Raw genomic sequence first — 12,467 nt, 5'->3', positions numbered from 1 at the left:
GCCACTCCGGTTGGTTTAGGGATATAGTGCGGAAACAGGTCCTTCAGCCCACCGAGTGTGTGCCGACCAGCGATCGCCCCGTACACTAGTTCTATCACACACACCAGGGACAGTTTACAGAAGCCAATTAATCTATAAACCCGCACGTCTTTGGAATGTGGGAGGAAACCGGAACACCCGGAGAAATCCTATTACACAAATTGTGTAAAGAGCTGGCAGCTCGGTGACTGGACACTCCTACACGGTGTAGGCACACACACGCACACGGACACGCACACGGACATGCACACGGACACGGTGTAGACACACGCACACGGACACACACGCACATGGACACGGTGTAGACACACGCACACGGACACGGTGTAGACACAGATACGGAAACGCACACGGACACGGAAACGCACACGGACACGGTGTAGACACATGCACACACACACGATGTAGACACGCGCACACGGACCCGGTGTAGACACACACGCGCACACGGACCCGGTGTAGACACACACACACACAGTGTAGACACATGCACACACACACGATGTAGACACACACACACACGATGTAGACACACACACACACGCACACATACGCACACACACACACACACACACGCACACACACACGATGTAGACACACACACACACACGATGTAGACACACGCACACACACACACACAGTGTAGACACACGCACGTGGCCTGATACTTCATGCAGGTGCAAGGCAGATGGCGAGTACATGATTTGAACTGCTCGTAAATCTTTTATGGAGGAAACAGAATTGACGGACCTAATGGGGTTTTTGATTTATTGTGATGTACTGGTGTAGTTTTGCATATTGGCAGAGGATTGAAAACGGCAAGAACTAATCCTCCCAAATTAGGTATCGCATAGGTGAGAGAACTGTGTTAAAACTGAAGTACTTCCTCATCTACTCCTGAAGTCTCAAGAACCAGAGGGGAAACTATCACTAAATGTTTATAACATCCGGCCAGACAAATGATTTCAGCGAGCATCTCATTTATTTGACATTTGAATTTAACAAGTCTAAAACAGGCAGCCCTTAGGTTTCAGCTTATGTCTAACTCTAGGGTCACCTGTTGTCAAGGTTCATCCTCCAGCTTTGTGCTCAAAGACTACAAGCAACTCATTTCAACTGTGCTTTAGTGCCACATGTACCTTGGTACAGACAGTAGCGGCTCGAAGGGCCGAATGGCCTACTCCTGCACCTATTGTCTATTGACATTCTGTGCAGCTCAGTAATAATCTTACTACCCATGGGCACGATCAAAGTTCAGTACGAGTGTGTAAGGTAGTAGATTACACTCAGGTGGAATACAGGAATCACCACGTTCCTGATGCCATCGGGTATCATTGAAGTTCAAATTGTTAAGAATGCAAGATAGACACAAAATGCTGGAGTAACTCAGCAGGACAGGCAGCATCTCTGTGGAGAAGGAATGGGTGACATTTCGGGTGAGACCCTTCTTCAGACTTGCCGACCAACATGTCCCAGCTACACTAGTCCCACCTGCCTGCATTTGGTCCATATCCCTCCAAACCTGTCTTATACATGTACCTGTCTAACTGTTTATTAAATGTTGGGATAGTCCCAGCCTCAACTACCTCCTCTGGCAACTCGTTCCACACACCCACCACCCTTTCCGTGGAAAAGTTACCCCTCAGATTCCTATTAAATCTTTTCCTCTTCACCTTAAACCTATGTCCTCTGGTCCTCGATTCACCTACACTGGGCCTTATATTTAAATTCACTTTCAAGGAACCATGCACGTGCACTCCTAGATCCCTCTGCTCAATAACACTCCCAGAGTCCAGTAAAGTCTTTCTGTTATTGGAAATCTTGCCTTGTGTATGCCCTTCAGCATCACCAACCAACCAACCCCTTTAAACCTCAACCCCACCTCTGATCAGATGTTCCCTTATGACTATGACTTCAGCAGTTTCTGGCAAAAGATTTCACTTGGCAATTTACTTGCAAGATTAAATTTAAAAGATTTACAATCAGTAATGTTTTATTGGGAGTGACCTGATTATTAATCCATAAATAACATTGTGGTGCAGAAGTTGTAGCATTACTACGTACCAGAGCTGCTCTCTCCCTCTCTCCCTCTCTCTCTCTCTCTCTCTCTCTCTCTCTCTCCTGCAGCAATCCAACATTTACACCAATCTAGTCACTAATGACGCATAAAGATCAATCGACAATCATATTTAATTGTAACATTCACACGGGAAGTGTTTGATTGTAAACTGAGTGCAGGGTTGCTCGAGGCTGGTGGTTTAACCATAGAGGAAACACAGAAATATAGAAACATAAACAACAGGTGCAGCAGTAGGCCATTCGGCCCTTCGAGCCAGCAACGCCATTCCATATGATCATGGCTGATCATCCAAAATCAGTGCCTAAATCCAACTCTTAGAAAGGGAGATAGCAATTGCCAAGAGTACAGCAGCATCTTTTCCCTTTCTTGTTGCTAATTCTCTGTCAACGCTGGAGAAGTGACCTTGACTGTGCCAGGATCAATAACCCAGTTGATCATCACCCTCTAGTAAGTAATCTAAGTGGCTGTTCTTCAATATGTATTGATAGATTCTTACTCAGTAGCAGTGAACACACCACAGCGTCTTGTACTGTGTCTCTGAAATTGACTGCATTGAATTCCAATGAATTTCGGGGTAAGGAAGTGTCGAGAGGTTCTTCAAGAGGCGTCACAGATCAATCCGCCCTTTACCCAAAAGCAACAGTGAAGCAAATTGCAAAACTCTATAGTGACAGGAAAGTGCAACGTCCAAATGGTTCTCTCCCTTAGACCTATGTGTTAGAGCCAGTAGAATTGTTCAGGTTTAGCATCGACCGTTCTATTGCAAAAACAAACCTTCAATCGCATGATGTTGTCAGGGCAAAAGGAATGTTTCTTATCTGGGATGTGATGTGTTTCCCTGGAGACTAAACCTCTACCTGCTTCACCAGTTGTTGTCCAACCCAAACCATCACCAATTCATGTTCTCCACAGATGTTGCCTGACCCGCTGAGTTACTCCAGCACTCTGTGAAACGTCACCTATCCATGTTCTCCACAGATGCTGCCTGACCCGCTGAGTTACTCCAGCACTCTTTGTCGACTTAATTAGGCTTGGGGAATTATCCACCTTATATATGCTTTAATTAGTCAGCAGCTCTTCCTTCCCAATGTGGATAACGAGCAAGACATCACTGATAATTTCCCTTAATAAGCTTCAATGATCTTCTTCACGGTAAATACAGGTAAGAAATAGTCTTTGCCCATTCCCTATAATCCACCCATTGATCCTTAAAGGAACAATTCTCACCCTAGTTATTCATCCCCCTGCTCAAAGTATACGTAGAATGTATTAAAATTCTACTGTATCTTAAGGTCTGTCCCACTTGTCACCAAAAGATTTTGAACATTTCAAAATCCAGCGGCGACAAAAAAAATGTTGCGACACTTGAACAAACACCGCGCGTCATACGTCATCACGCCGCGTCATATGTCATCACGCCGCATCATACGTCATCACGCCACGTCATACATCATCACGCCACGTCACGCCACAAATTTTTCAGTGACCCGATACGTCAGTCAATGATGCCGACAGTCGCTGAAACAATCACCAAGTGGGACAGACCCTTCATGGAGCTATCTCATGTCCTTTCTTTGTCCTGATTTCCCTCTTCAAGTGTATTGTTGTTTCTGAGAGATTCTCTTGACCCAGCTGCCTCTATGTGGCACACTCCTCCTTACCCTGACCACAGCGACAATCTCCACCATCAACCTGTACTCACCGTCCTGTCTACGCCCTTGCCCTTCACCGTACCGGGACCATCTCACTCCCACAATCCCACATACCTCTTTTCCAACAAACAGCCATTCCCAATCTAACATTGCGTGCTCCTCCTTCAAAATTAGCCTTGCCACAATTTAGCATTTAATCTGTGGACCAGCCCGATCATTTCCAGAATTATCTGAAAACTAATAGAACCATGGCTATTGGCCCCAAAGTGTTCCCCTACTTACACCCCAGTCACTTGTCCTGACACATGTCCAAATAGGTCCAGCGCCCCCCCCAACTCACCCCACCCCAATCTCACCTCACACCCCCCAACCCCATCTCACCCTACCCCAACCCCCACCAACCCACCCCCTCATCTCACACCCCCCAACCCCATCTCACCCCCCATCTCACCCCCCAATCTCACTCCCCCATCTCACACCCCCAACCCCATCTCACCCCACCCCAACCCCCACCCCCTCATCTCACCGCCTCATCTCACCCCCCACCTCACTCCCCAATCTCACTCCCCATCTCACCCCCCAACCCCATCTCACCCCACCCCAACCCCCACCCCCTCATCTCACCCCCCAATCTCACCCCCCAATCTCACTCCCCCCAACCCCATCTCACCCTACCCCAACCCCCACCCAATCTCACCCCCCAAACCCACCCCCTCATCTAACCCCCCCCATCTCACTCCCCCAATCCACCCCCCATCTCCCACCACCCACCGCTCCACCCTGCTCAAGTAGACCAGCTACACATTAATTGAGTAAACGACTAACACATTCTGCCCCATCCAAGTCCCCAATTATTACAATACTATTACTCTCAGTAGCCCATCATCACCATCTGGTAGGAATGATCAATCATTGCTTGCCTAGCTCCTGGTGCCCAAACAATCAATAAACTAAAGGGCAGGTTGGGTTGGCAAGGAGCTCCCACCACCTCACTTCATGCCATTTAAAGTAACAATAAAGTGTCTTGGTGATTCAGGGAAGCATGCACTGCATTTTCAGTTTCAGTTTAGTTTAGTGTCACGTGTACTGAGGTACAGTGAAAAGCTTTTGTTGTGTGCTATCCAGTCGGCAGAAAGACAATTCATGATTACAATCGAGCCATTTACAGTGTACAGATACATGATAAAGGAATAAGGTAAAGCCAGCAAATTCCAATCAAGGATAGTCCGAGGGTCACCAATGAGGTAGATAGTAGTTCAGGACCGCTCTCTGGTTGCGGTAGGATGGTTCAGTTGCCTGATAACAGCTGGGAAGAAACTGTCGCTGAATCTGGAGGTGTGTGTTTTCACACTTCTGTACCTCTTGCCCAATGGGAGAGGGAGTGGCCAGGGTGCGACTAGTCCATGATTGCATTGCTGAGGCCTTGCTGTGGATGGCTAGAGTTGGCTCTAAGAATACAATAGGGCCCCATAACTAGCTGTTGCTAAGGCCACATAATGGCCACATTAATCTGCCAATGTAATACAGACTCTAACACAATTCAACATTCTAGTAACGCCTGGTAAATAGCCCCTACATTGAATAGCCAAGCACGGTCTCAGCCCACAGTCAATGGTGACTCATGCAGTTTCATTTGTTTCAGTAATAATCTTTGACTCACTGTAGTAAACCCAAACCCTCCATCACTTAAACAGACGGCTATTACAAGATTGAATACTTGTTAATAAACTTGCTTCTTTCCAACGCTGTGTATTATATAGATAGCCAGATATGCATTATGAATTTAATCAATAAAGATGTACATATGGGTTTTCAATAGCTAAACAGATCACCCTTAATGTCCCACTCTAATCTATTCTCTATTTCAAATTAGTTTATGGGCAGGAATGGTTATTATGAATAAGCAGCAAGGACACGACACATGCCCTGCGCCAGGCAGGGAATTAAAACAATTCATGTTATAGGAGCAGATTTAGGCTATTCGGCCCATCACTGCCATTCCTACTCCGCCATTCACTCATAGCTGATCTATCTCTCCCTCTCCCTCTCAACCCCATTCTCCTGCCTTCTCCCCATAACCCCTGACCCCTGACACCCACACTAATCAGTGATTCCTTGCAGAAGACAAATGGAAGGTTTATTGTGTCAATTCCAGAATGTGCAAAATAAACCTTTCTTTAAAATATAGTCTTTGATCAACAACACAAAGTATTTGACAATGATCAATTCAAACAAACTGCGGTTTACATATTCAAAGGCGAGTGTCGGCACATTGTATCGAGAGCGTTCCCTTCCACTTCCAGCCTCAGTACAGTGATCGCTGATTGCAAAACTGAGTGCATCAAACCAGAAAACAACAGGGAAAGTACAAAGCACATCAGTGAGATCTGAGAGAGAAAGAGAGCTAACATTCAGAGTCTGCAGGATCGGTGCTGATGCTGTGATCAAAGACATGTCCACATTACTGACGACAGTGTTGTGCATTTTCAGCTTTGCTTCAGAACGTATTGAAGTGACGAGCACCAGTAGAAACATAGAAACAAAGAAAATAGGCGGAGGAGTAGGCCATTCGGCCCTTCGAGCCAGCACCACCATTCACTGTGATTATGGCTGATCATCCAAAATCAGTTCCCCGTTCCTGCTTTCTCCCCATATCCCTTGATTCCGTTAGCCCTAAGAGCTAAATCTAATTCTCTCTTGAATACATCCAGTGAATCGGCCTCCACTCCCTTCTGTGGCAGAGAATTCCACAGATTCATAACTCTCTGGGTGAAGAGGTTTTTCCTCATCCCAGTCCTAAATGGCCTAGCCCTGGGTAGGGCCAGCTCAGCCACTCCGACTCTGCACTGCTGTGTGTGTTAAACAAAGATAATGCTTAAGGAATTAAATGCCTTCTCTCGCAGACAAAAGGCTTTAATGAGTGTGCCACTTGTTATCTGCAGCAGCAGCAGCCTCTATTAGCCTATTCAATGCCACAGTTAGTAGAATATCAGCTTTATTTAGTGAACAATATGTTATATCCCCAGCCCAGCTTTACATCATCACAAATAGGGTTGCTTCTGGTGTGTAAACTTGCCCCTCCCTCTCGCAGAGATCGACAGCACCGCTCGCTAAAAACCTCTCTCTAATTAAAGATTCCTTTACAAATTCAACATTGTATTAAGTTGCTGGCAGCATGTAACAGAGTTATGATAAAGTGGTTGTTACTTCAGTGAGCCGTCCCTAGATTTCAGACGCCATTGTCGGTGGTATTAGTGAGAATGTTCTGTGTAGCATCACATAGTCTCTCAGGCGAAATGTGTCGGAAGGAACTGCAGATGCTGGTTTAAACCAAAGATAGACACAAAAAGCTGGAGTAACTCAGCGGGACAGGCAGCATCTCTGGAGAGAAGGAATGAGCGATGTTTCGGGTTGGGACCCTTCTTCAGACTGAAACGTCACCCATTCCTTCTCTCCAGAGATGCTGCCTGTCCCGCTGAGTTACTCCAACATTCTGTGTGTACACAGTCTCTCAGGGTCAGGCTGGCCATTGTTACAGACTAAACCTGTGGCCGTAAAAACTGCAGATGATGTACAGCACAAAAACAAAGCAAGTTATCCATGCTTGTGTTAATGGTCCACATGGCTTCTCCCTGTCTCTCTTCATCTAATCCTATGAGCAGTAATCTTCCTCATGTGTTTCTCAACTTCCTCTTTAAACACAGCTCATCCCCTTTGTCTCAACTGCTCCAGGAGGCAGGAAATCTCCCCATCCTCTGGCTCAAAGTTCTGCTGGATTTGTTAGCAACAGTTTGGTATATATAGTGGATAGTGACACTAGCCCCAGGAGTGGAAACATCGTCCATCTTCACTCTGTCAAATCTTAAGGATCTTAATCATTTCAGTCTTCTACAGAGCCCCAGCCTCTTCGATCATTCTTAATTGAAACAGGAGCCTTATAGCATCAGGCTTTTATTCCATTGAAAGGATTTGAAACCAGGTTTGCAGAAGCTAAGAGCCACTGTCCAGACGAATGTGTAGGAAGGAACTGCAGATGCTGGTCTACACTGAAGATAGACACAGATTGCTGGAGTAACTCATCGGGACAGGCAGCATCTCTGGAGAGAAGGAATTAGTTAACCCATTCTAAACTGTCCAAACTCACTAAGATTTTTTCCATATGGCAAGAATTGATGCCCTAGCAATAGGGCTGACAATGGAATGTGCATTAGGGTTAGGGTCCACTCTTGCATGAGGGTTAGGGTTAGGGTTAGGGTTAGGGTTAGGGTTCACTCCTGACTCTCTCCAGCACCCGTCAGTAAATTCCAGTGACGACGCCTCTTGTTCTAAGAATTTCATAAAGTAGGTAATTTTGCAAATTGTTGCTCAGTACTTTTGAAATGTTTTACCCAGAGATGGGGTATCAAGAACCAGAGGACATAGATTTAAGATGAGAGGGGAAAGATTTAATAGTAAATTAAGGGGCACCATTTTCACACAGAGGGTGGTTGGTGTATAAGCTGCCAGATGATGCCGTTGAGGCAGGGACTATTTAAAAGACATTTGGACAGGTACATGGACAGGAAAGGTGCTGAGGGATATGGGCCTGACCCGCTGAGTTACTCCAGCACTGTGTGAAACGTCACCTATCCATGTTCTCCACAGATGCTGCCTGACCCGCTGAGTTACTCCAGCACTCTGTGAAACGTCACCTATCCATGTTCTCCAGAGATGCTGCCTGACCCGCTGCCTGACCCGCTGAGTTACTCCAGCACTCTGTGAAACGTCACCTATCCATGTTCTCCACAGATGCTGCCTGATCCGCTGAGTTACTCCAGCACTCTGTGAAACGTCACCTATCCATGTTCTCCAGAGATGCTGCCTGACCCGCTGCCTGACCCGCTGAGTTACTCCAGCACTCTGTGAAACGTCACCTATCCATGTTCTCCACAGATGCTGCCTGACCCTCTGAGTTACTCCAGCACTGTGTCCTTTTGTTCGAACTCCCTCTTGTCTGCAAAAACACCCCACATAAACCGTATTCTCACCTGCCTCACTCTCGAGTTGGAAGGCACGGATACGCTCCCATAACTCCAGCATAATAAGTAGAGCTGCATCAATCCACTGTTTCCCTGCCACAACACCTCTGTACTCCATCACCCTGGCTCCACTCCCTGCCCTGAATCCCCAGTCTGGTCTCCACCTGAGGCCATGGCTGTCTGTTGCTTGACTCCTTCATTCCATTGACCTACCCAGGCATTTATCAGTTGGCCACAGGTGATCTTCCACTGGCCTTTGTTGTTGACACCGATAGCTCTTCATCAGCCATGTGTTGTTAACATAGAAGCATAGAAAATAGGTGGAGTAGGCCATTCGGCCCTTCGAGCTGTGTTGTTGACACCTACAGCTCTTCCCCTCGGCCAATGATGCCCAAGGGTCAAGTCTAGTAACGCCACACACAACTCTTCAGCCAGTCTAGCTCGGACTATACCTGTAGCTGGGCAGCAAGTAACTCCTTCCTTCACCCGAGGGCAGTGGGATGTTCCTCATAATGCCGCAACCTTCAGTTTGATTGCCCGAGGAAACTATACTCAGATTGATATTCAGTTCCTTCCATCTGAAGGACAATATCTAGGAAGTTCCAGGAAGATGGCCAGTCAGCTGTATAATGTCGATTATTGTGGTGAGGAACTGACCCGTGTAACGCTGTTGTACCTTGTGAGATACTCTAATGGTGGATTCAACAATGAAATGTGTTTCAGGAGGGAGAAGGAATGAAGGATAAGGCGAGATAGCTGCTTCATAACCTGTAATATATCAAAAGGGACAGCACTATTGAGTTTAATGGCTTTTTTATATTCTATTCTCAAATGCAATTTAAAGTGTTACTTTCTAAGGTTATAAGAATGCCACCGCACTCAGTTGAAAGGAACTTTCTGTCTTGTCACAATAATTGTTCATATAGAGAAAGTTAATAGTGGGAATAAAGTCCACAATGAAGGACAAAGTCTTTCAAAGATTGACAGGATGATCAAAAAATACACACATCTTCAAGCTGAAAACTGGTTCCCTTTCCCTGGCATTTCATTATTATGCTTCAGCTCTGCTGGAAAGCAGTCGGAGGGGGGGGGGGGGGGGGGGGGGGGGTGGGGGGGCAGTGACCGATGGTGGGGGTGGTCACAACCTTGCAGAGGGACTTGGAAACAAGTGGATCTGTTGGGCCGCAGTGGAATCGCTGCTGTTCCTCATGGTCCACTTACAGGGCAGCAAGGGAGGGAATACCACAGATGCTCCACCTTTATCCTGATTGGATCCAAACTCAGAGAGTTATGGAGTCTGACAGCTGGTCTTGTGGCCACCAAGTTCACGCTGACCATCAAACATTAATCCACACTAACGCTACATTCATTTATTTTAGTCTTCCGACATTCCCATCGTCCTCCAGATTCGACCACTCTTAGTTAGTTTAGTTTCAGCCACGTTGACCTCGGTCCACATCTACACACCAGGGACAATTAACCAACCTGCACGTCTTTGGGATGAGAGAGGAGACTGGGCAGCTGAAGGGAAGTGTAGATGTTGGTTTAAGCTGAAGATAGACACAAAAAGCTGGAGTAACTCAGCGGGACAGGCAGCATCTCTGGAGTTACTCCAGCTTTTTGTGTACCGGCACTCAAAAGCTTGCAAACTCCACACAGGCAGCTCCAAGGTCAGGTTTGAACCTGTGTCACTACAGCAGTAAAGGCGGTACCTTTACGCCGTGAGCCCCCCCCAGTCCGTGGAGAACGCGGTTCACAATGAAACGTCAGTGTAAACGCAAGCACACAACCTCTGCAACAGATGCCACGTGAGAACTGATCGCTTGTCTACCAACTACATCAGCCACCACTGTCAACCTGCTACTCTGCCAACACTCGATCACCAGGGAAAGCAAAGAAATGCTGCTGCTGCAAGCTTGAAATAAAAACACAAAATGCTTCAAACATTCAGCTGGTCAGGCAACATCTATCGAAAGAGAAACAAGATTAATATTTCAGATCAAAGACCCTTTAGTAGAACTGAGACAAAGGATCTTTGACCTGAAACATCCACTCCACAGATGCTGCCTGACCCGCTGAGTTACTCCAGCACTCTGTGAAACGTCACCTATCCATGTTCTCCACAGATGCTGCCTGACCCGCTGAGTTACTCCAGCACTCTGAAACGTCACCTATCCATGTTCTCCACAGATGCTGCCTTACCCGCTGAGTTAATCCAGCACTCTGTGAAACGTCACCTATCCATGTTCTCCACAGATGCTGCCTGACCCGCTGAGTTACTCCAGCACTCTGTGAAACGTCACCTATCCATGTTCTCCACAGATGCTGCCTGACCCGCTGAGTTACTCCAGCACTCTGTGAAACGTCACCTATCCATGTTCTCCACAGATGCTGCCTGACCCGCTGAGTTACTCCAGCTCTCTGTGAAACGTCACCTATCCATGTTCTCCAAAGATGCTGCCTGACCCACTGAGTTATGGTGCAGCAGCATCTATGGAGCTAAGGAAATAGGCAACATTTCGGGCCGAAACCCTTCTGGAAATAGGCAACGTTTCGGGCCGAAACCCTTCTGGAAATAGGCAACGTTTCGGGCCGAAACCCTTCTGGAAATAGGCAACGTTTCGGGCCGAAATCCTTCTGGAAATATGCAACGTTTCGGGCCGAAACCCTTATGGGTTTCGGCCCGAAACGTTGCCTATTTCCTTAGCTCCATAGATGCTGCCTGACCCGCTGAGTTACTCCAGCACTCTGTGTCTTTTTCCCTCTACATAGACTGGCTGAGTGTTTCCAGCAGCTTTGATTTTTATTTGTAGGCAGGTATGGCATTTTAACTTCCTGTCTGAGCCGTGCCTGTAAGGGTTCATGTAATCCATGCTGTGGCTTGTGCCTGAGAGTGAATGTTGGATAGACACTGGGGATATTTAGACCTCTGGGCTATGTGTGGGGAACAAGTGTGCAGGGAATAAATGAAACATTCTCCTCATAATCAGCGTGATAACCATTGCAATGTTTCACCCGTCTGAAAATAACCTTCATTACCTACCCTCCCGTCATCATGAACGGAATTGCAGCAAAAATTCAACAAAAAGTGGATTTCACAGACTCTGGGACCTGGATCCAGTAGTTATGTGATGCCCAGTCTAGATTAGTTTAGAGATACAGCGCAGAAACAGGCCCTTCGGCCCACCGACTCTGTGCCGACCAGCGATCCCTGTACACTAGCGCTATCCCACACGTTTGTGATCATTTTTACCAAAACCAATTAACCTACAAACTTGTTCGTCTTTGGAAAGTGTGAGGAAACCAGAGCACCCGGAGAAAACCCACACAGGTCACGGGGAGAACGTGCAAACTCTGCACAGACAGCACCCGTAGTCAGGATTGATCCCGGAACTCTGGCGCTGTGAGGCAGCAACTCTGCCGCTGCGCTGCCCGTCATTCAGCTTAAACCCATGGTTGAGGATTGACAGGAGCTAAAGACAATATTGTTCAGACAAACTCTTGTTCTAAAAGTGGAAAAATTACAGCTGTCAAACTACCTGCAAAATGTGAGGAAATAAACCGAATAATTGGAAGGCAGGAGCTCGAACATTATTCTGTTAATTGTGGAGCGCTGTTAATTATCGGCCAATGTTCAGTAACTGCCAGGGCGAGTCTGTCTATTGTTGCAGTTAATTG

At 46.8% G+C, this 12,467-nt stretch overlaps 1 protein-coding gene across 5 annotated transcripts in view; it reads right to left on the bottom strand.

Moving 5' to 3' along the window:
- The window catches only part of sema6b (semaphorin 6B), a 328,957-nt gene that overhangs the window by 117,897 nt on the left and 198,593 nt on the right, over positions 1 to 12,467 (bottom strand). Inside the window, exon 2 of one of the 5 annotated variants that reach the window (XM_033047269.1) lies at positions 12,380 to 12,385. The exons of the other annotated variants lie outside the window; for them this stretch is intronic. The gene's annotated coding sequence lies outside the window, so the exon portion shown is untranslated. The remainder of the gene's footprint in view (positions 1 to 12,379; positions 12,386 to 12,467) is intronic. 5 annotated transcript variants of the gene reach the window in all.

This window comes from Amblyraja radiata, chromosome 29, assembly GCF_010909765.2.
Source record: "Amblyraja radiata isolate CabotCenter1 chromosome 29, sAmbRad1.1.pri, whole genome shotgun sequence".
Taxonomy (NCBI): Eukaryota; Metazoa; Chordata; class Chondrichthyes; order Rajiformes; family Rajidae; genus Amblyraja; species Amblyraja radiata.
Note: the sequence above shows the minus strand (reverse complement) of the source record. Positions and strands in the feature narration are given on the sequence as shown.